Here is a 27,451-nt window from a genome sequence, read left to right as displayed (position 1 = left end):
GCTTTTAGCTTTGAGTCTGAACCTGCTTAAAGTAGCTAGAAGATCACAGAAATTTTAGTGAGTCCAGTGCTGCATGCAATATTCAGCTGTAGTAGAGACTCTGTTTCCAAAAGGTAATAGATATGTAACTTGCCTAAAATTGATACTGCTTATTTGCACATCCTTATTATAACAGGAATTTATAAGCAATCATTTTACAGGTATGACAGCGCAATCCACCTTTCATTGTGTTTATGCAGAAGAGCCACAGAAGCTATGTGTCTGGTATACTTCTGAGTCTGACAGCCTGCTTGCTATCAGTTTAAACTGTGACTATGCTTTTAGCTCCAGAGATTCCTAAAGAGATCCCAGAATATTTCAACTTTGCAACAGCTTTTCTCTAATAATAATTTTGAAGACCAATAGTGTGGAAAAGCTAGGAGAGCTCTTGCTTCTTCCAAATGTCTTGTAAAGAATTATTTGAATATACTATTACTGGGCTACTGGCTTAATCTTTTTACTTAAGGCACAGTTTGTATGATCCCTATTCATGTCTTCTGATTAAACAGTGATTGAAGTGCTCAAGTTCCTTTACAGGAACTTGTGAAGCTGTGGGCCTGTGGACTTCCCCAGCTAGTTGCACATAAAACTTGGTTATTGACCTGTGTGAAGAACAAGACAATGCCTGCTGTTGCTTCCTGATGGGATTTAGCATTCTGCTATAGGATTTGCCTCAAGAACTGAAACGGTGGTAGGATTCAGCTGCAGGTGAAAACAGATCCTCTCCACCAGTTCTGATAAGTATTAAATCTTCTCCAGGTCTAGCAGAAGAGGAGGGCTTATGCTCAAGGGTGGGATGCAGCTCCAGATGAAAACACTTATAATGCCTACATGCATGCTAGGTACATAAGCTCCTCTGGCAGGCAGTGGAGATCTAATAATTGAAGTCAGTGGCATGTAGAAAATTATTCTACTGATCCACCTGGTTTAGGGTGAAATGACAAGCTTTCAAGGCTCTAGCAACTGTATTCACTAAATCTCCACTGAGTGTAGTGGGAGCTGAAACACCAGCTCTTTAGCTCTTACTCCCGTAAGAGTGCTGGTAAGAGGGCTTACTCTGCTAAGAGATAAAAAGGGCTGAATCTCACCCTTTGAGTTTGAACATGCTCTTTCAGACTTTGGGAGATTCAGATGCTCCCCAACACTGGAGCTATGACCAACCTTTGCTCTGATTCTTCTTGTTTTTCTTGGTGTGTGTTTTTCTGGTTCTTTAGAACAAAGGTGCTGCTTTTACTTATATCTTTGTTCTTAAGGCATTAAATAAAAGGGAAGAAAACTTCTTGAGATCTCTATGTTTAAGAAAATGTGAAGCAGGATATGTGATGGTAGATGATGGTCAAGAATATGCAGCAGTTTTTGTAAACGTGATAGTCACTGCTGGACTCTACAAAAAAGACCCCAAAACCTCTACTTAAAGGAACTGAATAATTCACACACACACACACACACGCACGCACACAAATCAGCAAAGCTCCATTAATCATAATGATAGCATGAATTACACACCTCAGACAGGGATATTTAAAAGAAGGAATATTTACTGTTATTAGTATAAAATATTCTTTGAATTTTGTATTTGTTTATTCATAGAATAGGACAATAATAGGTTTTTTTATTATTATATTTGATTCATTACAGTAACTGGTGGAGGCAAAGGAACACAAAATCTTTGAAAATCCAGGCTAATACAGTCTGATGACACAAGTTTGAAATCCTCCTTATGAACATCCTGTCTCCCCCACATCCTTATTGCAGTGCCTGAAGTGTGGCAAAAGTAAGAGTTTCAGGTAAACCCCTCTGCACCTTTTTTCTCTGTGTATTGTTTCAGAGGATAAACAGTAAAACCTGACTGGAATTGGTGCTGTCTGTTTGTGTTGATCTGAAATGTGTTTAATTGTAGTTGATTTTGAAAGAAAATATTGCTCAATAAATAGTTCCTTTTACAGGCTTTGAACGTGAATTATTTGAATCCAAGTTTGGTATAGATTCGCCAAACTTACTTAATGTTGTCTTCATATGCTTGGAAAAATGGTTAAGCATTGCGAGTCTGAAGGACTCTTTATTGCCCTCACCTTCCAAAACTGAATTGCAGTGAAACAGAATGGGATTGCACAATACCTCAACCAAAATTAAAAAATAATAAAGTTAAATTTAAGCTGAAATGTGGTTTCATTCAAATGGTTATTTTTTCCCCCCTAACTGGGTATCAGGTTTCAGTGACCAAGACTTACAAAACAGGGAGTAGAGCCCTGTGAGAGTACTTTAGAAACTCCAGTGGTAAGTAAAAACTTATCACTCCCATAAGAAATGTAAGCCTGGCTTGATTCACAGTGCAGGAGGGTGAAAGTATTGATGTAAAGTAACCTTATTCAGGATGTTAACGTAATTCATGACATCAAAGGATTAGGCTAAAAGATCAAATGTAAAGATATAAATAAAAACTCAGATGCTTTGTAACTCTAGGGCATGCATTGTGTCAGACCAGAGGGACTGATGAACGAGGAAAATGACTACACTGGATGAATTACCCGCTCCCATCTTGTAAATGAAAAGAAGGTAAAGTAGTTTTTTACTACCTTGACATGACCTTCTGCCTAAGCCATAGCAGCAACAGCAAGAGAGATGTTAGACTTGCTAGTTCAGCTGTAGTTGACAGAAGATTTCCTGAGGTTTTGAACGAGGAGTGTTGTTAAGCACAGATATACATGCAATGGGCAAGAACTGACAGTGGAGCAAAGGCTGCTGTTAAATAAAATCTTATGAAGGAAATCTATTCTAAGTGTAAATGTGAAAAAAAAAAAGGTGGAATAAATAAATATTAATTAAGAAAAAAATAGCTAAATATATTTAAAAGGCCATAATAGCAAGACCTGACATGCAGGTAGGTTGCTACTCTTTCAGGGTGGGAAGATATTTTTTCACATCATCACTTGGCCCTTGACAAGAAGCTGCCATTTTTTTTTCAGCTTTAGTTAAAAAAACTGTTTGATAGGAGCAAGAAGTAGTGTGCAGCATGAAGCAGGCCACGGTGGTGTGTGAAACAGCACAGCAACATCCAGGAAGCTTAGCACTGAAGCATGTAGTTAACCGTGAACAAATGCAGGTGGTGCAAATATGGAAGTCTATTGTGAAACATAATTAGTAATGAAATACATAGACATATTATTAAGGTTACTGTTTGGTGTTGATCCTGAGAGTCTTATACTTTCTTGGCCCAGAGTTCTGTGAAAGGGTAGTGCTGGGGAAGGGGGGGGAACAAGCATCGCATGGTCCGGTCTGCCTCCATTTCAGCTGGATGGAGGGGGAGGACCATAGGCTTTTTCCTTCTCATCCTGTTCCATTTGAACAGCTCAGGACTGAAGAAATCTGCTTATCACCTGTTGAGCCTGGGGGAAACCACAGACCAGGTGATTCTAAGTTACAATTTGCTTTGTCTTGTTTTCATAGCAGAAGTGATACAGCTCCTTGGTTGGCATTCTAGCCAAGATGGAAGATCATGCCTGGTCCCTGAGGTGAAGGCAATTGAAGTTCTCTTTGACAAGAATGATTTGGGAGTATCAAGATATGGTACCAATTCCTTCAGGAACGAGGAATCCTTTTCACCCGTAGGACCCCCTCTACACATTGCTGAGCATTCTCTTTCTTTGGTTAATGGTTGTTTCCTCCTCTTTTCTGTTTAGTTTCTTTCCTCCAAGGAGTCATTCCAAACATTAGCAATAATCTGGAGCCATAAAAATTCCTGGAAAATATTTTAGGTTTTGTCCTTTAATGTTTGGAAAAACCCAACAACTTTGTAAACTTTTGGAACAGAACTGTGGTATTAAAATAATTTTAGAATCTCTTTGGCATGAGTCACTAAATCATGTCTAGTCCCAGCATGTAGCTCTGCAAGTCTTGATTTCTATCCACTTTCTTGTGTGCTGAAGTAATAATTCCTCCAAAAGTATTTTTGCTGATTCATATTCCTGGGAAAGCTTCCCCCTTTCCTTCACGCTTGACCAGTAGGTTAGTTAGGAATACTGATATTTCTTGAAGGCTGTACGTAGATAATGACTTTGAATTCTTCTTTTGACCCACACTCAGGGTCTTAGTCTGAGAAACATGCAGCTTTTCCTAGCTGCTGGAAAAATTCTGTCATAATTTCTAATGTAAAATACTTCCAAAATGACAATGTTTGTAGATAGGTAAATCTCACCTCTGCCAACTTAGAAAAACAGCAGCTACAAGGCTGCCCCAGTCCACTTTCATTTTTCAAGGGAAGAGGTTGAAATGATAGCATGGAGATATTTCCCACTCATTTTTCATTGTCTGTTTATTGCTGGCAGCTGGGATCATTAGGGAGATAAAGAGTGCTTCTGAAGAAATACTTGTGATCCATTCTCAGCTACTTCTAATTTTAAAGGACTAAAATCCTTCCATATGTCTGTGGAAAGTTCATCTGTCTAAAGGCTGGACTGTGTGAAAGGAAATATCTTGAAGCCCTTTCAGGGCATGTGGATGTGTTTGAATAGGTCCTTTTTCTACTTCAAAGTTCTTCGTTTCTATAGAAATGTGGCTTATCTGGGATTCATCAGTCCTGAGATTTATCAAAGAAAATGACCTGAATTGGTCCTTCCTGCTGTCCCTGAAAGCCTGAGGGTGCCTTGGCTGTGGTTTCTCATTTGAAGTACTTATTCTCTACAGGCAGTTTTACAGCTATCCATCACTGGAGAACACTGGCCATGAAAGTTGTGTGGCTTTGCACATTTTCTAGTCCATTTGCGCTGGGCTGTGGTGTGTAGCTTGAGTTGCCACGGTGCTCACTCCAGACATCAGTCAAGCTTTGGATTAAGACCAGAGACTTTGCCAACTGTTTCTTGTAACAGAGTTAGTATTGCATCACGTAGGTGAGGAAGGCTTGTTCGTTCAGTAATGGAGAACTTGCCCACTGGCCCTTTTTCACAAGATCAGGGTTTGCAAGGAGACAAGCACCTGTCTGTCACAAGCCCTTTCTCTGTTTTCCTCCTCCGTGGTATCTCAGGACCCTTTACAACCTTGTCTCGGTAAGTGGAGGAGAGGTGGATTTTTGCAAGCAAAGATACCTCTTTCTGTTATCATTACTGACAATAATAATACTGGGTTTATAGTGATACCCTTCTGTATATGGGAGCCATGCGGTGTTTGTTGTATCCAGTGTGCTTGTCATGTTTATTTATTTAGTTTGTTCTTAGGGTCAGGACCATCCGATGCAATATCTTTCAGCTATACAGACCCCAGAGTCGTGTTGGATTTAATTAGAAAAATATAAACTAAATAGAAACAAAAAATAAAGAAGATAGCATGGATATCAGGGTATGGGAAGAAGAATTAGGTGGGAAAAGGGCTGCCTGTAGCCATGTGGCAGGGGTGCAGAAGGCAGGCTTTTTCAGTACCCTCACTCTTTTCCTGTGCAGTCCGTTCAGCTGCATTGCCTACCCAGGAGAGACATCTGGGCTCTGAGCTCCACGGGAGCAAAACACAGCCTTGAGACAGGCACCAAAGTCTGGAGAGAAGGTAAAATTCACAGCCAGGCCTATGCTTTCTGGCCTCTTGGTGTTTGTGGATCACTCTCCAGCACTTCAGATCCTAGTTTTGGCTCTTTAAATCACTGTTCAGAAAAGGCCTACAGCAGCAGCTGCAGGGAATATGTTGGAGACTCTTAAATACCCTCTTTGGATTTTCTGCTGTGCTTGCATAATGTTTTTCTTCTTGGGATTTTGTTGGTGCATTAAACAACAATCTGATAAGAAAGTGCTCTTGTGACATCAAAAAATTTAGGCATTCTGCTACCAGAGTGGAGTGTCTCTATGGATGACTACTGATACAAGTAATCAATGCATGTTCTCTGGGAATAATTCCCAGATTTCTCCTCCATTGCTCCCCTTTTAAAGGATCCTCTTCTTTTAAGTCAGTGGCACCTCACACAACTACTTTCTCTCTTAATGTTCAGAGAAAAAGATACTTGCATATACTTCTGACTTTGACTCCTACTATAAAAATGTTGTAGCAGCACTACTGCAGAGTGGATTATTTTCTTTTGGCCTTGAGTAGAAATATTGCTGAGTAATATGCACAGTCTTCATGGTGTAGTAATTCGGTTGATTGCTTTCCTCACTCTGTCTTTTTTTAGAAGCCGATTTTCCATGGCAGGTTTTCAGTCTAAGAAAGGGCATGTAATAACTGGACATACTGGTGGAGCATCTACATATCCTGCAGCAGAATATTGTAGAAGAGCTGCTAAGGAACTGTAGTTTATAAACATGGCATGGTTGGTAAGCTCATAGACCACAAAAATGATGGGGATAGGTCTGGATGATACCAACTGTCTTAGTAGTAGACTGTGTGGTTAGGAGTGAATTCATATTTGGTTTAGCTAACTAACACTTCAGCATCTAGTCTGAAACAGTTACATAGATAGCCTCGGTATCAGAGGTGTGTGGGGGGTATCTCAATCAGGGTAATCAATACCTTAACCGGGTTTATCCCCACGGTCTTAGACAAATGTAATATCCTGTAGCATCAGCGTGCAAAGAGATGGCTAACACATGAGGTGGTGGTCTTTGTGGTGGCAGTATCAGAGCAGACGCTCACACTGCAGTGTCACAGGTAGGGGCTTTTTGGCTCACAGCTGGCAAGTGTGGCCCATTCTGGAGACCGTTGTTCCACTGTCACCTTTCCTGTTTGGCAGTATGTTTTTCACTTCAGCCATCAGCCCCTCTCCTTGCTAGTTAGCTAGCTGATCTGGCAGACCAGGTCACGGACCTTCTGTCTTGCTTTGGCATCCTCGGGTGTAGGTTTGAAGTGGTGCAACTTTCTTCTCATGAGAGAGGGACCAGCAGTATGAAGTCAGAGAACAGATTTCCTCATCTGTTTAAGCTCTTAGTTTCGAAGAAATGGTTTGTCACATCCTGTGAGGATGTACGTGGTCATGTGCATATCAGAATGAGGTGTAACTGGGTATTGTAAGCTGTGAAGTACAAGTAATGTAACATTTTCATGAAGAAAGCAGCACTTGTGTTATTAACTGGTTGCTTGTAGGACATTTTCAGACTAGGTATCTTTTTTTTCTTTTGGCAATTAACAGCCAATATGAGCTATATTTCTATAGAAATCTTATTAGAGGATGTTCCATTAGTAATTGACAGGTCTTTTAAAGTGCCTTTTGTGTTTCTTAGAGGGTGGTGTGACAGCAGCAGAATAACTTCAGAAGAGCCTGCAGCAAAGGGGGAGAATGAGAATTTTCTGGTGTATTTATCCTACCTACAACAAGAAAGGAAATCGAAGCAGCAAGTTCCCACAAGGGCAACAAGGCAACTTATTTCCACCTATTTCTTATTGTCACTTCTGGCATTTAGTCCTTTTTTCAGAACTAAGTTCCTCTCACTGAACTTCGTGGCCTCCAGGAGGTTCCTATGGCAGCACCTGGACCTGAAGCTAGACTTTATTACTAAATTCTTATTGAAGGGGAAAACCGCCTTCTATCAGCCTCTCCTACAGGCCACAAACTCTATTCTTACTTCGATGTAGGGTTCCATTGAATTTACACTGTGGAAGTGAATTGTATTTCAAGTCAGTCATTATTGGGTTTGGTTTTGGCAAGGTTTCTCAAAAACAAATAAGGGCTCATAAATAGGGATCTTATTTAAACCAAAATGAAGAAAATAGCTACTTCCCAAAGGCATTGTAGCAAATAATTAAATGGATAATAGAAAATCTGACTGTCCTTTTCCACCTTACAAATAAGATTGGAAATAGAGTACTTGAGAACATATGGAGATTTATATAAAATAAGGAGTCTTGTTACTGGTTCAGTTATTGAAACAAGCAGAACAAAAGCACAAATGCTCTAGCAATTACATGGGATAAATTGAAAGCCATGGCAAGAATAGTCAGTTAACTAATTAAACCAGACCTGTGTGATGAAGATGCTCTCTCATTTGCTGAAGGCCTCTTTTCCCCTCTCCTCTTGGGCAAAACTGCAGTATAAAGCCAATGAATAAGACTGGCAGTTATAACCAGCCAAAACAGGGGAACTTCAGCTGTTCTGAGAGCTATCCATCACGTTGACCTGCCACAGTCTGCTCCGTACCGTGGGGCCTACACTGGTCTCTGTTCTTGCGTTTTGCTTTTGTTTTTAGAGCTATTGAGAGGATTGCCATTGGAAACATAGGTAATGTGATGTGTGATGTAGAAATAGTTCAGGAACCATGTCTTCTGGTCATAGTGAGTGCCCTAACCATGGTTTTCAGGAGTGGTGTCCCTCTTCATTTAATTTAGTTAAACATTTGACTTAGTTTTTGTTATGTAATGTGTTTCTCTGAAGATAACACTTTCTACTCTGGTATTGGAGTTTTTGGTGGGCATTGAGACTGTATGGATTTGATACTGTTGCAAACATAAAGGTCAGTAGAGGAACCCCTGAAAATATTTTCCTTGTTAACCCGTTAATAGATTTCTGTGACATTATGTTCTAATGATATTTCTGCTGTCTCTGTAGAAAGCATCTTTGTCAGCCACCTTCTTCAGTGCCTTGATCATCTCAGCTCTAAACATGTAGCTACTGTCTTTCCCCTTACTTCATTTTGATTTGAGCTCTCCTGGAGGAACACTGCTTGCAGAATAAAATTTCTGCAGCAATTCACGGTATTTTGTGTTGTTACGTTATCCCGAGTTTTTGCACATTCAGTTTACTTTGCTGGTGGCTTGCAAATGATAAAGTTACAATCACAGCTGGTTATTTACTTCATTTATTCAACAATATAGTAACAAGCTTCTTTATAGTGTACCTAGATTATCTGAATCCATAGGTCAAGTTTTCCTTTGGTTATTTTGGCAGGGAAAAAGTAACAGTCAATTATGTAATCACTTTCTAACATCTTCCTTGTTCCAAGGGCACCTATTATTAGCAAGTAATACAGCTCCCAGTAGCTATGGCTTTGGACTGTAGTATGTTTTAATGTGTCTGAAGAAAACCATGCATTGTCTGTGCTCAGGAAAAGGCTGAGTTTATTCTTGCTGGGGCTTTGCAAGATCAACAATGGATTTATTTCCCAAGCATAAATAATTTGGTCTTGTTCTAGCTATGCAAAATTATTATAGGACTTCCTAATAAGCACATTTGCTTTCTCTATCATTTAGTCACATATGAAATGTTTTTCCAAGTATTCTAAAGTCTGATTTTAGTGACTGCAAGAAATTTGTCAAAATGTTATTTTTTTTCTTGTAATCTGTAAATGTTTTAGGTGACCTCACTGTTCCACTGTATGACCTACTGTAAATTCTTTGGGGTTGGAACTCTTTTTATTAAGTCTCGTGTGCCATACTGCAATGTTATATAATGTTAATAGGCAAAACAAAGTAGAACAAGGGAAATAAAGGTGAAGAATGCCTTTTTGAGGAGATATTGGAAATTATGGATAGAATTGTGATGAGGTGTTCTCAGGGTACCTAGGGACCTTTCCAACAACATCTTTTGCATCTTGCTTGCTGCCAGCACTGCTGTCAGAGCGAGCATGGTACCCTTCTTGTAATGTCTGAAAGTGCCACTTTGAAATTTTATTCTGTACACTTTGTAGAGCCTTTCAACTTTTTAAACCTTTTAAAAAGCAGATACAGAATTCTAGTATGATGACAGGTTTTACATTCAGTTTTCTTTGATTTTATAGAGATATAAATAGCATTCTAGAGTGTCACTCTTCTCTTCATCTCTAAGTGTGGGCCCACAAAGCACCATTTTTAGAGTCTCTTACAGGCAGGAGCAACGATTTAGAGCTGACAGCCCTAATTCAGTTAGTATCTACAAATAGAGGGAGGCAATATTTTCTCTTCTAAAACCTGGCCCAATACTATTTAGTTTATGCTTGTGTTTTTCCAGGCAGTAAATTCATACAAAGCATTCCCTTGCCAGCCCTCTAAATCTGCGTAGGGTCCAAGTTTCATGTTTCATGAAGAGGATCAGCATACTTAGTAAGCAGGTAACACTGTCTTGTGGATGATGAAATTCCTGACTTCCTTGCTGAGAGACAGGATTTCAATCCAGAGAGTCTTTAACAGGCAGAAAAAAGAATATCTCCATTTAATTCAAGGGATAAATGAAATAAACCTTTTTTTTGCAATTCACATGAAGCAATGGTGATGGTGCATGTTATCTTTTATGCAGTACTATTCCCTTGCTCAAGGCATCTTTGTTTCTCTTTTTTATTAATTTTGAGGTTGATACAACCTCTAAATCAATTTAATTTCCTTTTAAATTTTTTAGTAATGTAACCTAATGGGCTCACAGCTTTGGACTGCTGGCTGACCCATGGAGCTTTCCACCTTTTTAGGTATTTTACCTCTTTCTTTGATGCAAGATGTCTGCCATTTAGTGGTTTAGGGTTGAATGATATTCTTGCTGCCTGAGTGTTCTTCAGAAAGATCTATATCTTAACCACTTTGGAAATGAAAATGTTACTGTTTGCTTGTATTTTCAAATATTGTGCATATTATGCAGCCTTGCTCCTTAAATGCACAAACTGTAAATGGTTCACTCTTTATTTCCTAATGTCTCTGTGTGTCTGTGAACACACATGATGCACTGCCAACCCCCTTTATGCTGACAAAAACTGGAAAGTCTGATTACAGCATAAATCAATTCACAAAATAAATTATAGAAACTCTTGAGCACTGCTTGATTGAGACTGTATTACAGTTTCTCTGTTTTGAAGCATATGAAGAGTTTTCACAAGTTTCTTACAGGGCTGGATGCAATGGACTCAAGTGCTTCATCACAGAAAGTGCAGTCAACTCACAGAGGGAGTCTTGGACCTCAACAGAGCTGACCAAGGTCTCCTAACCAGGATTTTCACTCAAGTCAGACATCCACAAGGCAGTATTGTGTTCCCTTTCCTTCCAGATTGATTGAAACCTTGTGCCTATTTTCATTCTTTAGCAGAGATTCTTAATCAGTTATTTCCATTCGACAACTACTACTATAGGAACCTCTGTTCATTGAGCAATCTACTTTTAAGGCCGAAGTTACTCAACTTTTAAAAATTCATAAGCAAACTGGAAAATAGAGAACTATGTGCAAGCATCCCATTAGGCTAAAGATAATTTGGCAATAATTTTGTTCATGGCAGGTTTAAATCTTGTATTTTGAACTGTGCTTGTTAAGAGGGTTTACTTAGTCTAATGACTGCTGTATAATTATATCAGTATTCATTAGTTTTGAAATAAGCATTTATGTATCAAAGGCTTGTACTGCAAACTTTATCTTGGTTTTATTCTCCTGGCTCATACCTTGTAGAGCAGAGGAGCAGGTTGTTATTTGTTCCAGTTCTTTTCTTTGCTGCAACATAAACTGAGATTCTAATTACAAGCTGAAACATAAAAACAGTTGTAAGAGCATGTCCTCTGTGCATATTGAAGGCATGGGTGGATGGTTACAGGAAAACATTCTGGCTTAGACTGAAGCAAGCATCTTGCAATATAATCAGAGTTGGACACCTTTCTGATAGGTACGCAGACCCCTACTGTGAGGAAAAAAAGGTGATTTTTATCCTTCAGAGGAGCAGAAGAGGATTGTGTTTTGTTCCTCATAAACTCTCTGTTTACCTGCCTACTATGTGAGAAAAGAAAAGGTAGGAGTAGGATTCAATGTTTTCCCTATTAATCAGTTCAGTATTAATGAATGGATGAAGTTGGTGGGTCTGTATGGATGGTGAAATTGGAGCTCAAAGCGTTAGAGATTAGCGAGGCATTTAATTTAGTAACGTATGTTTGTGTGGTTTTACCTTTGAATATAGATACATCTGCATATAGATATATCTGCATTCTTTGTAGTGGATCTGAGATGTTTTTTGTATGTTCAGCTTCCTGTGTTTGTAACCTTGTGTTTTAGACTGCTCAGTCTGCTGACTTCATCTGACAATAAATAACACTTTTAAAAATAGAGCTGATTGGAAATTTTCTATGGAGCTGGAAAATATATTTTTGCAGGAAAACTTTAATTTTAATGACAATGAAGTTAGTATATTTGGAAACTTTAAATAAAGTTTCACTGTTTAGGATTGCGTCCACTCAAAATGAAACCTGATTTGAAATTTGTTCATGTTTCATCACTGCATTGGGTTTGTGTGGCAAGGTTTTGGTAGCGGGGCGGTTACAGGGTGGTTTCTGTGAGCAGCTGCTAAAGTACTGTTTGCTACTGTAAAGAACAGCAATTTCAGGAAGATGGGACTCTGTCTTAACAATGAACAGAGATGAAAAAGTTGTTCTTTTGATCATATTTTTCTGATGTTTTCTGAAACATTTTTCTGATTTTCTGAAATTTTCTGAATAAAAAGTTGCTCTCACAACGTAGATAACAGGAAGTGCAGGACTTCAAAATTTAGAAAGTGTCAAAGGAAAACAAGAAGGTGCTTTGGTTCCTAGGTCACTGTTACATGGAGCCTTTTTTGTTGTAGTTTTAGAGTGTCCCTCAACCAGCTGAAATGAGGGCCAGCGTTAGCTCTCCCCATCCCTGCTTGTAGGGCGGAATCTCCTGGAAGTCTATCAGCAACTTGATTCTGTGTTAAGTATGAATGTAAGCACAATTTACCAAAGTGCCACCATTTTCAGTAAGTCTGTCCTAGAGTGGGGATTCTCAGTCCATCCCTTCTCAGCACCTTTTTTGTATTATACTATTGGAGTCCCAGGGAGTTAGAAACCAGTCTTTCATACTCAACTGAAGATAGGCCTCTTGTGCTTCCCTCACCTCCATCCCTTTCCTCATGAAGGTCAGTGAAATTCACTGCTGTTTGTGTTCACATTCCCAGTCATACACACACGAAGCCACCTGGAAGGCAGTTACTGCTAAATAGGTTGGGCTGTTTTTTGACAGGAGAAACCTATGTGGAAGGCCAGACAAATCTGTGTCGACCTATTAAGTCACCTTGATAACCCAGGCAGATGCCAGGCAGGGAAGGGGTGACAACACGTCTAGCATTCCCTAACCTAAAGTGTCTTTGATCTCAAATCACTTTAACAAACCCAACAATTTTTGTGTGACAGAAGTTGGAACTTGGTTTTGTTTTTAATTATCATTAGTATATCTTTAGGAATCCACACAGGTCAAACAGGACGCACAATATAATGATAAACAGGTTGCAGAAGAGAATTTGAATCAAGTTTCAGGGCTGCACCTATGTCATGCCTACAGGTTTTGGTGGATGGGGGCCTGAGCCACAGCAGGCACGGCAGAGCACTGGGGAACTGCCTTGTATTCCCTCACTGTTTTTTCCTGTCATGTTTCACTGTCATGTCCTAACTTCCAACCTTTTCTTGCCTTGGGGCCAAATGGTTGGCTGGCTTTGGACATCTGGCCAGATTTTTTTCACTGGGATTAAGGAAAGGGAGAATAGGATTGGGGGTATGCTGTATCCATGACCCTGTTTATTTGCAAGGTGTGCATGCAGAGCACTGCACACAGCTGGAGGATAGACGTCCTCTTTCCAAAGTCTGAGCCTGCCCTTTCAACAACTGCTCAACAAGATGAGGCAACTCCTGGCTGCTTTCCAGCTGTCTTCAGCTATGGCTTTCCATTCCTTTCATTTATACGTAGACTACCAGACTGATGTCCTTGAGTGTGCACTCACTCTCTAGGGAAGCCTTCCTGGCTGGTGGTGCAATAGTGGTTTCTTTTATTTCCGTGCATCACTTTACAAAGAGGCGCTTAAGCATTCCTTTATATTAACAGTAAAAAGGCTGAGTGTGTCTACTAACTTTTACTAGAGCTGGAGTCATAGCTGCGTTTAGCATTTTCCAGAATACTACTGATGAATTGAAGTTCCAGAATAACACTGATGAATTGAAAAACTAATTATAAAAGTCTGCTCTTTTTTTTTAGTTTTCCATTCTGTTAATATTGTAATTACATTTTTTTCCTTTATCTGCTGAATAAATTTTATGTCAGTGAGCAGATGTCTCTGCAGCAACAATGAACCACCTCCTAGACAATCTTGAACTTTTATTTGCTTTGCTATTGTTTCATCTCACTTCCAGGAATGACAGACGATTTAATCAGCTTCAGTTTTACCTTTTATATATATACACTGTTCTTCCAGTTGAAATGTGCCCGTTCTTCTTCCAGCTCCATTAGACCTCTGAGGGAGTGCTTTTGTTCAAGGGCTTGTTGCTCTGTTGTTCTTGTAGATTCATACATCCTCATATATTGTTATCATACATCTCTTGTATGATGTAAAGTCTGTGTGTGTAAAATGGGCAAACAGTCTTCCTCAGGCAGAGTTCCTTCAGCGATCATGTCTCTATACCTTTCTGAGAGTTGATGATCTCCTGTAAATGTTACTAAATATTCAACCATTAGTGGACCACCACTTGCTGATTAGAACAGAAAGTGATTTTAAGAATTCATATGCTCAGTGAGTAGGATTTAGCATTATTTATTTGGCAATTTAACTGTTATTCCTCTTTTTCCTGTAGACCAGCAGGAGAATTTAATTCTCCCAAGAGAATTCAATTGTTTTAGGCCTCAGTATCAAACAAATGGTTTCCATAATTTATTACAATTCTCTGATGAACAACTAAAATGATAAATCGATGCCATCCCAGTGAAATAACAATATTAACCTTAATTTTTAGCATTTCGTGATACAGCAAAGTACAAATAATTAGAAAGGAAAACTTGACTTTTTCCCCCCCTGCTTTCTAGGAGACTGCAAGATGTTGAAACAAAAACTCTACTTGAAATTAGTTTGGAGATTTCTTCATTTGATACTTCTTGGCCAATGTACAGTGGAAGTGCAGTCCATATTGTCCTGGTTAAATATATAATCCATGCAGCATTTTTCCTATTCTTAATTCAGCACAGCTATTTTATGACATAAAATAGAAATTTAGTAATTAAACTGGCAATTCAAAATTCTCTTTGCATAACTCATTTATTGCCCTGGTCTGCCACTGATCTACTGCAAGCAGGTAAAGGAATATACTGAAGTAATCTTCTGTAGTTATAGAAAAAATCATCTGAGGAAGCAGCTCATATGCTTCTTCTCCTAATGTCTGTGCGAAACAAAAGAAAACACTCCAACAGAAATACATTTTGAAGTTGGTCAGAATTTTGCAAGAGTTAATTTATTTCTTGCTCAGTGCACTGCTTCATTAATAGCAGTATGTACTAGGGGCTTGGTTCTTTAGTAGTATAATCTGGCATGTGTGTAGTGACTTTGCTAGGAAGAACACTAGCTTGATTAAAAAAAAAAAAAAAAATCAATGTACAATGCATTAGGTTTCTAAAATGGTTATCTGGAAGTACCTGAAAAGTAATAGAAGGAAAAAGAAAAAAGCATCATAAGCAGAATCTTTCCATAGGTCTGCTCCTGGCTAAGCATATTTCAATATTTTTCAGCAGTGATTTAGAAGAAATATTCACTTTGTTATAAAGGAAAAGCTGGGTCAGTCAAATACAAAGGCATACACATAGCATAAAACAGCCCAGTATATTAGGAAATAAAAAAAGGGCTTAGCAGCACCAGTAACTTATGTTTGACCAGTAAGTTCCTATTGCGGTGCTGTGATGGAGAAGAAATACTAACTATGCATATCTAAATTGGGGACTATTAAGTGGGAGAAGTTAGATACTGCATTCATGAAGATATTTGGGGGTTAGAAGACTTGTGCCCCAGCAGGAGAAATGCAGGCTGAACAACTGGGAATGAGCCAGGGTGCTTCAAGGGTGATTAAAAAAAAAAAGTTCAATCATAAGATAATTAAAAAACTCAATTTACTTTACCCCAGTGATGAATATGACATGTTTTGCAACTATGTGTTTGGGGAGTAGATTCCTGATACTGGAGAGTTTTTCAGTGGAAAATGGTAAAATCCAAGTTAGTGGTTGGTAGTTGATGCTAGACAAATTCAGGTTAAAAATGGGAAAAGAAAGATGTGAAAAATTCTGTATTGAGAATAATCAACCTTTAGAAAGTGTTGACTAGGGATATTAATCTCTAAGTTTCTGCAAACAGAAATTATAATGTGCTTATACTTTGTAATTTGGGAGGTTAGCCTGGAGGCTGGTGGTCCCTTCACTTTTTACAGTATCTGAGCTACACAAATGTAAATCAGATGAGGAATTACCTCCTACACATAAATTGGTATTAAGAGGTATTCTTACGTTGAGCATGGAACATTGCTGCCACAGGTCAATAGGTTTTTTTCTCCCATAATGTTGCCCCAAATTTTTTTTTTGTCTGAGAATGCTTTGTCTTCCAATAAATAAAGGAGCAATACACAAAGCATTTGTTTCTCAACCCCTCCTGTTCTGCTCTGTCTGCATATACAAGCAAGGCTTATAAAGCAATTTTGAAACCGATAACTGCCACAGTAGGAACATGAATTTTCCTCAGTAAACTTTATGTTATAAATTGATTGCAAGAAGAAAAAATGTAATGAGGAGAAGAAATTATGAGGTGAGGGAGAAATAAACATACGTTAGGGGGATGTCTTACTTGAAGAAGAGAAAATGGAAGGAAATGGGACCCTTCTACACCAGACCTTCTTCTTTGTCCCATCCTATCAGTTTATTACTTTTAACATCAGATAATACGATATAGAGATCATATGATGCTTAAGCCATAGCTTCTGTACGAAGGCTACTTTTTGTCACAAATGTGGATGATGCAAACATCTGCCTTGAAATAAATAAAAATATTTGTGCAAAAGCAGACCAATTCATTAGTTGAATTATCATAACAAGCATTTCTTAATGCACTGAATGGGCAAATGAAAGTTTATTTTGTATTTTACTTTTAAAGAGCCTAGCAATAATTCTGGGTATTTTTACTACCCTTATGACTATGCAATATAATGGAAGTGACTGTAATTTCCTTTAATTTTTCACAGTACTATAGGTAATTGAACACATTAGCTATTTTGATGGAATGAGTAGCAGCTCATCTTGTTTAACCTGTCTAGTCTATATATACCTGGAGGAAAAGAAGAGCAATCAAAACACATCTCTAAGTCTCCAAAATTTGCTAAGAGGCTAATCAGTTGAGATGCTGGCAGTCTGATAGGGAAATGAATTTGAGAGTCACAGGCCACTTGCATATTGGCAACTGTTCCATCTGCTCAAGGACAACAACAGTAACGAACAGCAGTCCACTGCTACCGCAAGCCCTTCTTGAAGGGAGGGAAGAGACTTTTCAAGTAATCAAATTGCAAATATCTAGTCATCCACAGACTATAAAGCCATATAGAGTATAATGGGTAACCTGCATGAATCACGGGCATTGAGGTAAGAACTTTGTTAATAAGTGGTTATTCTGTTAATTTTGCAGTGATGAAAAAAAACAGCTGAAAATTTTTGAGTTGTTCAATAATTTCAATAAAACAAAGCATACAGTTTTCAAGTCTTTAAAAAAAAATTGACATAAATCTTGAAGCAATATATCAAGAGCTATTAAATTCAACATATTTCATTAAAGTATTATCCTGGGGTTTTTTTGGTTTATTAACCGGGATAGCAGGGAAACCATGTGTGTTTGCAAAAAAAAAGCATGTTGAGGTCAACTAGAGCGTTTAATAAAATTTTATCAGAAACATTTCACACAGCTCTAGTTAATGGGTTTGAGGATAGGATTTTGTGCCCATTGTAATGAGGTCACATTTCTCATCAGCTTCTGCTTCTTGTTTCTCTTCCAACATAGCCTTGTTTGCTAGGTCAAAACATAAATGATAACAGTAGCAGTTTATATTTGTGTGAATTGTAACAACAATTTCATGAACTGGAGATGAATTAAATTCTGTTGGACCCAGTTCCTTGGATACTGGTGACCTAATCAGGATTAATGAGAATTTTTGTCCTGTGGACCTGAATCAATACTGTTTCACTCCTTCAATTTTTCATTATTAGTCAGTTCTCTTTCTAGCAAGAAGTAACATTCCTGCTGTATACACTGATAATTTATTTTTAAAACTTTAGAAAGGTGGTTCAGCTCAGAAGACATGCCAGTATAGTAAACAGTCTTCTTTATGGCCTCTTGAGAGACAAAATTAACAAGTTACTGCTGGAACTTCTCACTGAATTGTCATTGTTTTGTTCTGTTATCTGCACCATTGTAGACTGTGATCTGATCAGCTTTCACAAACCTATCCCTGGTAACTAGTGCAGGGTATATCATAAAGCTTGGTGGAATATTATGGATTTCTAAGTTTTTCTTTATTCATTGGTTAAATAAATCCTCCTTTCATCAGGTAGAAACAATATTACAGGAATACTGGAATTAAACCATGCACTTTTTTTCAGCCAGCTGTACAGTTCAAATTATGTTCTCTGTAAATATTCTGCACTTGAAGTTAATATTTGTGTTTTTCTGATATTCAGGAATGTTCTGAGGTACTCAGTGGGAGTAGTTTGATTGTTGTCAAAGCTGAAAACAAGTTCTGAATATAAACAGTATCTGTACGATTTTTTCCCTTTTTTGCCTTGCTTTTCTGCTTTTTCATCTCATTTCAATAATTAAATTTTGATTCCATTTTACTAACCTTGTCCTACAATTGAATACTGAATGCTGTTTATGCTTTGCTTTGAACAACTGCAGCTTTCTAACTACAAGGTGACTGAGTTACAGTAGCTGAATCTAAGAGCTTTTTGTATATGCAATAGATTTATAACATGAATAATGATGTGCTACAAATAATGATTTTCTTTGCTGAGAATTATCTCATCCTCTGGAAAGGGCTACATCTAGGAAATGAGAGTGCACGCTGCACATCCCATATGCATAAGACCTGAGTTTCTGGAAAGTGGGGGAATATATTATGTACCTGCATTTAAATTTGACCCCTTGGGAGGCATCAGATCTAATATGAATTCAGTAATATCATGGCAGGCAGCTCACCTTGCCGGTAGAAATCGTGTGCTCTGCTCAGGCGGAAAGGTTGGTCATCACTCTCCTCAAACACCAGGATTTTAATCTGAATGCATGTAAGTGAGGTAGAAACGAGTGACTAAGCTGTGCAGGCTAAACAGTGCTAAGGGAAGGCATGGGGGCTGTCCAGCTTTAATGCATTAACTGAGTGAGTCCAGTTAGACTGACGTCCCAGCATTGGGAAGGAGCAACTGAAGGTGAACTTCACGGTTCTAATGACCTGATCCCACTTTAACCTAATCAAGCTGTAAAATCTGCTAATTTCTCCCCTAGAGAAGCTTTTTTGCGCATCGAATGAAGAGCCCAAGTCATTCACTATACAGTGGTGCTTCAACCAGAGGTGTTGGTGGAAGGACACCTTTGTCCCTCACTGCGGTGATGAAAGCTTTTCAGTTTGTATCTCCAACGTACTAAATGTGGAGTGAACTCTCCTGTTGTGGTGGTCACATTACACTGCAATTCAGAAAGGACTATTTGATGCGGTGCCACTGAATGGGTGGCATTTTAAGGCTGGGTTAGGGAAGTGCATTGCTAGGAATTACCTGTTTTATAAAACATGGAGTATGTGCATGGAAGATTATGATATTATGCTACTTCCAATTATTTGAGAGCTTGGACAGTGAGACAGTAGAAGATTTTGAGGTGCATGGCACAACCTCTGTGTAACTCAGTGGAGTGCATGATGCATATTTTGTGTCTCGCTTTGCTTCTAAATATTCATTTTGATAAGGGAGTTATCATGTTCATATTTAGAGCTTAGCTCTTCCCTTCTGTTGCTGTGTGGTGGGTTGACCCTGGCTGGACACCAGGTGCCTAGCAAAAGCTGCTCTATCACTCCCTTCCTCAGCTGGACAGGGGAGAGAAAATATAATGAAAGGCTTGCGGGTCGAGATAAGGACAGGGAGAGATCACTCACCAATTACCATCGTGGGCAAAACAGACTCGACTTGGGGAAAATTAATTTATTTTATTACCAATCAGAGTAGGGTAGTAAGAAATAAAACTAAATCGTAAAACAATTCCCCCCACCCCTCCCTTCTTCCCAGGCACAACTCCGCTCCTGATTTCTCTACCTCCTCCCCGCCAGCAGTGCAGGGGGACACGGAATGTGTAATGTGGTCAGTTCATCACACGTTGTCTCTGCCCCTCCTTCCTCCTCAGGGGCAGGACTCCTCACACTCTTCCCCTGCTCCAGCGTGGGGTCCCTCCCACAGGAGACAGTCCTCCATGAACTTCTCCAACGTGGGTCCCTTCCCACTGGTTGCAGTTCTTCACTAATTCCTCCAGCGTGGGTCCCTTCCATGGGCTGCAGTCCTTCAGGCACAGACTGCTCCAGCGTGGGTCCCCCACGGGGTCACAAGTCCTGCCACCAAACCTGCTCCAGCGTGGGCTCCTCTCTCCATGGGGCCACAGGTCCCGCCAGAGGCCTGCTCCAGCATGGGCTTCCCACGGGGTCACAGCCTCCTTTGGGCACCCACCTGCTCCGGCATGGGGTCCTCCATGGGCTGCAGGTGGAGATCTGCTCCACCGTGGACCTCCGTGAGCTGCAGGGGGACAGCCTGCCTCGCCAGGGTCTTCACCACAGGCTGCAGGAGAATCTCTGCTCCAGTGCCTGGAGCACCTCCTGCGCCTCCTTCTGCACTGACCTTGGGGTCTGCAGGGCTGTTTCTCTCACATGTTCTCACTCCTCTCTCTGGCTGCAGCTGCTGTGCCACAGAAACTTTTTTTTCCCTCCTTAAATCTGTTCTCCCAGAGGCGCTACCACCATCGCTGATGGGCTTGACCTTGGCCAGCGGCAGGTCCGTCTTGGAGCCGGCTGGCATTGGCTCTGTCAGACATAGGGGAAGCTTCTAGCAGCTTCTCCCAGAAGCCACCCCTTTAGCCCCCCTTCTACCAAAACCTTGCCATGCAAACCCAACATGCTGTCGTGTGAAAAGCAATAAAGTCATTGCAAGGCAGAAATGACAAAGCCAAAGAGGAACTACACCAGGGAGCCAGACATCTTTTGGGCATGCCGTTACCCAATTCGTGGCTGGGGAGAGTGTGATCTGAAGCCTTGGCACCCAGGTCCCCCATGTGAAAGGAGTTTAGGTAGCAGCTGTCAATACCGTGTATGCCCCTTCCTCTCACTGCTCTGATCATCTGTAAATACTTCCATGGTCTTTAGTAGCTGCTGATATATTATGAAGATTGGAGATGTGAAGCAGGTAGTGAATGCCCAGTAATTTTGCAATTTGGCATTCTGTTTGTACATAAAGAAAATTAAGGGCAGAAATCATTTTGAGTTTGGAAAGCAATGGCAGAATGCTCCAACATGATGGGATCAATTCCTGAATGGTCTACAGATAGCGCTGCGTTTCCAAAAGACTGCTTTTTGCAATGTACTTCACATCCATCAATAACCCTGGCAGAGGTAATGGATCAAGGATTCTGTGGTTATCTGGATTTGCAAGAATTTGATCAAATTTCTCCTCCTGAGGAAAATCTAATGTGTAGCATTAATAATAAGGCAGCATTATGGGATATTGAAAACAAAGTCTGGTAGCCACAAAACTCCTAAGAGATGGTGCTAATCTTGAGAAGTTTTAGATATTGGACTGGTCTACTCTAGAAGGTGAAAGGCAAAATCCTGGAGTGCCAGATCTTCAACTCAGGTCAGTTAAATCAGTTTGCTGGAGCAGAAACAGCCTCTATCCTAAACCTCTAGAGTTCATTCCATTTGGATTGTCAAGGAAAGGTTAAGGGTGACTTATTTTTGGTCTTTTTGTGCTGATGTGGGAGTTGGTGTGATTGGAGATTGGGGCTAGACAAATGGCAAAACCAAAGCATCATCTCCTCCTTCCTCAACTAACCCTCTGAGTGACTTCCTAAGAATTGTGCTGGACCTTGTGTTTTAGGTCAAGCCTGGATGATTGCTTTAATTTTGTGAAGTCCAATAGCTTGTATCGGATGATGATCGTGTTGTGTGACCTCCTATGATCTCTTATGAGAGGTCTCTTATGACAGGTCTCTCATATCTGTGAATCTGGGATAACTTCTTTGTATAGAGAATTTTGTGGGAAGAGTTTCATCTTGATTTTGGGGATGGAAATGTAGAAATAATTACTCTGGTCATACTGATGTACACAACAGGGTTTTTTTTCTATTTTATTCTGTTCTTATTTACTAAATTTAACAGATCTACTTAAAAATTGTCCCCTTTTGCATGCTATTCTCCCTTTCTATGGTGTGGTGTAAAAGTAGCAGTACTGCTACACTGGTGCTTAGGGATTTCCCCCGTCACACTTCATTCAGAAGCACATAGGTTGTCATTCTGTCTGTACAGCTTTTCTCATCTTAATGTATTTGATTCATGTGGATGCCTTTAATGTGGCTGGCAGGACAAATAGAAGCATATTATCTGGCATTCAACATTTTAAGTAAAAAGAGCAATTCAAGGTAATTGATTATTTTGTAATATCAGAACTTTTGAAATATATCCATGTTTTTTCTTGCAGAACTAGCCCTTGTACATTCATGGATAAGCTACTGCACACAAGATACAATGCTTTTGACTTCTAATTAGTCCTTACAGCAATTGTTATTTATTGAAGGCGGAGTGACATGATGTTGGAGATGAGCATGATTTCAGTCCTGTGCTCCAAAAATATGGCTTTCTATAACCAGAGTGAACAACAAATTAATTTTCAAGACAATTCTCCATGAGGTTGAACAATGATAGGACCTTAGTGCATCCATGCATGCATGCAGAGCCAGCTCACTTCATGATTGCAGGCTGCAATGGCAATGGGAGTGAACAAAATGAGAGAGTAGAAATCTGTATACAGAAATGTTTATTCATTCATGTGAATGAGTAATTGTGGTCTAATACATTTTTACAGTAGTTAATATTATGACTTCCAAAGTCCCCACAAGCATGGCCATTGCAGAGAAAGAAAAAGTTCCCATGTTTATTGGTAGACCTCTATGTGCTCCTTATTTCAGGAATCTTTCATGTACTATGAAATCATCAAAGCTGCTGTGTGTATCTTCTGTTGGCTGAATTTTTTTTGTCAGAGTTACTGAGGAGTAAACCTTTTTTAAAAAGGGAAGACTTCTGAGATTTTTTTTTTTAAACTAGGGCATAGCAGTTTGGCTTTATTATTATATTTAATGGATACTGATGATTAAAAAGAGTGTTGAACACATTTCAAAAAAGCTTTATATAGGACTAAATATAATGCTTCTTTAGTATAAAAATATAATTATTACTGAAAGTGCATTTGGAAATTTTTCTACTTCTAGTTCCTTCTTAGTCATATGTTGATGCCACTAACCTGATTTGAAATTAAATAGTATCAATCAGTTATCACAAATACTTTACATTTAATGTTGAATTATTAGACTGTATTCATTTATTGGTTTTACTGCCTCCTACCCTGCTGCTCCATCTGCTGCATGCTTTTCCTACTAGGCTATTTTCTACCTACCTTTTTAAGCTAATATATACCATGTAGGGAAATAACAAAGCATTGAATACTTAGGAAAAATGTTATTTGGGGAAGATGGAAGAAATGAAGTCAATAGAAGACTATCTGAAGGAAGAAAATGAGAGATTTATGACATGTATTCACAATGACAGTAGTTTAACTAAGAGTGTGACTTTTAAAACAATTTATTGAAACTGATTCCTTGAATGTAGATGTCCAGACCTTAGCTGTTACCTGATTTATGGTAATTAGCATACTATCAAAAGTTTAAATTTTTTAAATAAATTTTGTTCTAGCTCTTGAGGGAAGGAGTGAGAAAAATACAGAGAGTATTTTTCAGATAAAATATTTTACAGGTGAACACAGGTAATGTATTTTTCAAAAATATCATTATGTAGTTCAATGGTCCAGCCAAGGAACCCCCTCCAAAAGCCACTGAAACTTGTATCTATTTGCCAGCACAGCATGTTAGAGAGTGTTTAGTGGCTTTCAAAACATCAATATGCAGTTCTTTTCTATTCCAGTTCCTCTTTGAAGATCGTTTTATCCATCTTTTCTAAAAGTGATGCTTTTGCTTTTAAATTATAAATTGATTAAGTATTGTTTGTTTTCATAGCCCTTATGTAACCCACTCAGAGCTGTTGACTACTGATGTGCAAAATTAATCACTGTAGTTAATTCTAAAATTACTACAAATGTCTGCAAGAAGGTAGATGCTTGGAAACTGCTTAGGTGGCCGGTTTCTGGAGACTTAGCAGCTTGGGAAGTGTCCTGAGAAGGCACAATTTTAGTTAAAAATTACTGTAAAAGAACAGCAAGAAATATTTACAGTGCTCAGAAAAATGTAGATTTCCAAACACTACAAATAAGATCTATTGGAATGGACTATTCAGGTGATTATCAAAATGTTTAATAGTGTTAGTTGGTTTTTTTTGTTTTGTTTTGTTTTGTTTTGTTTTATTTTTTTATTAAGAAGAATGGAGTTATTTTTACTTGGTCATTGCTTCCCTTATCTGTTTTTGTTTTCTTATTTTGATAACAGCAGGCTGAAACACTTACTTATTCTTACAATTCTTGTTAGAGCACAGAGCTAGTACAGTGGCTTTACACAAGCCCTGGTGCTAGAGATGTGTCAGAGAGGAGCTGAGTAGGGCGGGCTCTAGGGACTATGGCTTCCATAGCAGAAACAGTGAAATAGGCTACGACAGCCTTGAAGTGATTTTCATTTACAGTGGCGGGTGAAAACTGTGGTATTACTGGACCTGGATGAAGTAAATGAGACAAGCAAGAGCCACATTGTCAGCGGCACAAAACCCCATCTTCTTGACATTTCTGAGTGAGAGCTTTTTCATCTTCTCAGAAAAGTGGGGGCCACTCTTACCAAAGCCAAATCAGGAGTAGGGCTGGATGCTTTCTGGATGAGGGACACTCCATATACTGGGAATATCAGCCTGGTTTTGTCATGTCTGAACTACTCTTTTGAAGTATGGAAGTTGTGGCTTAAATGCTCCTCTGCCTGAGTCCAGCCAGCACTGGGCACTTGGAATAAAATTACCCTTTTCTCAGCATGGGATTTCATTCTCCAAAAACTCATTCCAAAGACAACATGGGTAAAACCCAAAAAAGTCTATCTCTGACAGATGAACAGACTGCTTTGGAAAACCAGGAGCTCAGCTCATGACCAGCTGAAGAACTGCATTTTCTAGGGTAGAATGTCTTTACTTTTAGAACATACGAAGTTTGCTTTTGGTAGGAGAGAGCATTGAAAGCAGAGCACTAACATCTGAAATGAGCTCAGCCTTTCCTTGTGGATAGATTGCCTTGGGGAAAAAGTAGATGAATGTCCTGTCACTATTTTTGTTGCAGTCTCTTGAGGGCAGTCACAAGCTGCAGCACTGGCCACCAGGAAAATGCTAGAACTGAGGCTTCTAATGTGAAATCTTCCTGTTACTGCTTCTGCTTAATGAATGGAACAAATACTGGTAAAAGGATTAAATCTAAATATTATTAGTGTTATGCACGTGGCTTAAAATTCCTCCTGAGTGAACACCTGGTGAACAAACACGTATCCCCTTTGGTTTCAGTGGAGGTGTCCTGGATTGTACAGCAACTGCGGGAAGAAGGTTTTATGTAGAAACAACTGACAGACAACTGGGAGAATAAGCAGCTTGCAGGAAACTGTGGGGAAGATGGTCAAGCTGAATTTAGATACTCTGCCTTATTGCCCTGAAAGAAAGAAATGCAGCTACAAGATCATTATTTAATGTGGATACACACCAGTTAGCTAAAAGGCAGTAGGTTTAAGTGCTATGTGACCTGGGTGCTCTAGCTGTTTGCTAAGGTGACTTCATTCCTCCAGGTGCTTTTTCTTTGACTTTTCCCATGTTGTCACCAAGCCAAAGGTGTAAGTCTGTGCTGCTGCTTCATTCCTTGTGAGCTGCTGTTGTGCTGGGGATGGGGCCGGAGCCTGTTGTGGTCCGCAGTGATCAAGCAGGAGACAGGAGCTTTCTCTTTGCAGTAAGAAACTCAATGGAAGCAAAGGGAAAGTGAGAAATGACTGGCAGTGGAAATGTATTTACCATTACCCAAGGCAAAGGGCTGTGAATATAGCTGGAGGATTTTGCTGAGCTTCTGTCATCATATTTTTGTGGTAACTTCAATTTGCCAAGAACAGCTCCAGATAATCTCTCTAATACTGGTTGAGACAATACAGCAACAGCATCTGTGAGAGGAGGAAAAACAAAGAAACACAAAGATTAACCTTTGCTAGACCTGTGGTAGAAGACAGATCCACCTGAGGCCTTTGCCTTTAAATTGTATGATGTGTTAAACCCAGTATGTGAGAACATCTACGTATCCGGGTATGGCTCTAGCAGGTTTATTGCAATTTTATCACACATTACTGTCCTCGCTTTGATCCTGCACTCATCCGCATGGTCAGTAAGGTCTGGACTGCATCACAGTGCTGGTTCCAAAGCAGGCTCCTTGAATACATGAATAGCAGAGAACAGCGGTAACTGGCATTTTTCTGAGTTACACCAGTACGTGTCTCAGACCAACATGAAGACAGTTGGCAGAAGCTCTTTTTCATTAGTGTAACTATCTTCACAAAGGTTTTTCCTAGGAAAAGCTGAGGAATATCCCATTGAGTTGACTTGTCACACAGTATGTCTCCTTGCTGAAGACTTTATACTAACACCTGTAGTTATGTTCAGTGTTAACACATAGGATACCCGAAATGCAGCCTCTTTAAAATTTAATAACCCAGTTCCTGAGACCTGAGAGAATTCAATCTGTTGTAGTTTAAGGGAATTGGCAGGAGCTATACACTAAAGGAAGGACTGTTGATTTACCTTCAGGCCTTTACTCTCTCATATACTTTGCTAATTTCTGGGCTGGAGAAGCACAAGTTTCTATAGACAGGATTACGAATACACTCAATGAGGGAGATTCAGAAAGGTGGAGGGCAGGGATGGGAAATAAAAGTGAAATTCTTGTGGAAGGCAGAAGGAAAGAGAGAATTTATTTGGCTCACCCCTACGTAAAGTTACAATTTAAATGGTATAAATAAGTTTTAGAATTAAGTGCATACATACACATATCTCATACATTGTTGTATCTGTTAGTTATTCTGATGTTCTTCATACATCTCTCTCTTTTTTTTTGTTGTGGTTTTTTTTTTGTTGTTGTTTTAGGTTTATATTTGCAGTTCTGTATCCCTTGTTGTTAAGATTTCCTACCTTGGTTCCTCTGGTTGTTGTAAAGTGGTAATGAGTAACATTCTGGAACAAACCTTCTTGAGCTAAGGCAAGTTTCCAAAATTTAATGCATCCTTGCTCACCAAGGACATGTTGTGACATTTCTTGTATTTGGATGAGTCCCTCAAATTAGTAGAAATTGGTTTACCTCAGCTCTAGGCTGCAATTTCATCTCTAAATTACATAGAATCACAGAATGGTTGAGGTTGGAAGGGACCTGTGGAGGTCTTCTGGTCAAAAGCCTCTCCTCAAGCAAGAC

The 27,451-nt window shown here is 39.3% G+C and overlaps 1 long non-coding RNA gene across 1 annotated transcript; it reads left to right on the top strand.

The window, feature by feature from the left end:
- Nucleotides 1-1,696: 1,696 nt before the first annotated feature.
- Nucleotides 1,697-27,240, top strand: LOC126050706 (uncharacterized). Its single transcript, XR_007509623.1, has 3 exons — nucleotides 1,697-1,826; nucleotides 2,503-2,595; nucleotides 27,130-27,240. It is a non-coding gene; the product is annotated as an uncharacterized LOC126050706 (long non-coding RNA).
- The last annotated feature ends 211 nt before the right edge of the window (nucleotides 27,241-27,451 follow it).

This window comes from Accipiter gentilis, chromosome 2 (genome assembly GCF_929443795.1).
Source record: "Accipiter gentilis chromosome 2, bAccGen1.1, whole genome shotgun sequence".
Lineage (NCBI taxonomy): Eukaryota > Metazoa > Chordata > Aves > Accipitriformes > Accipitridae > Astur > Astur gentilis.
Note: the sequence above shows the minus strand (reverse complement) of the source record. Positions and strands in the feature narration are given on the sequence as shown.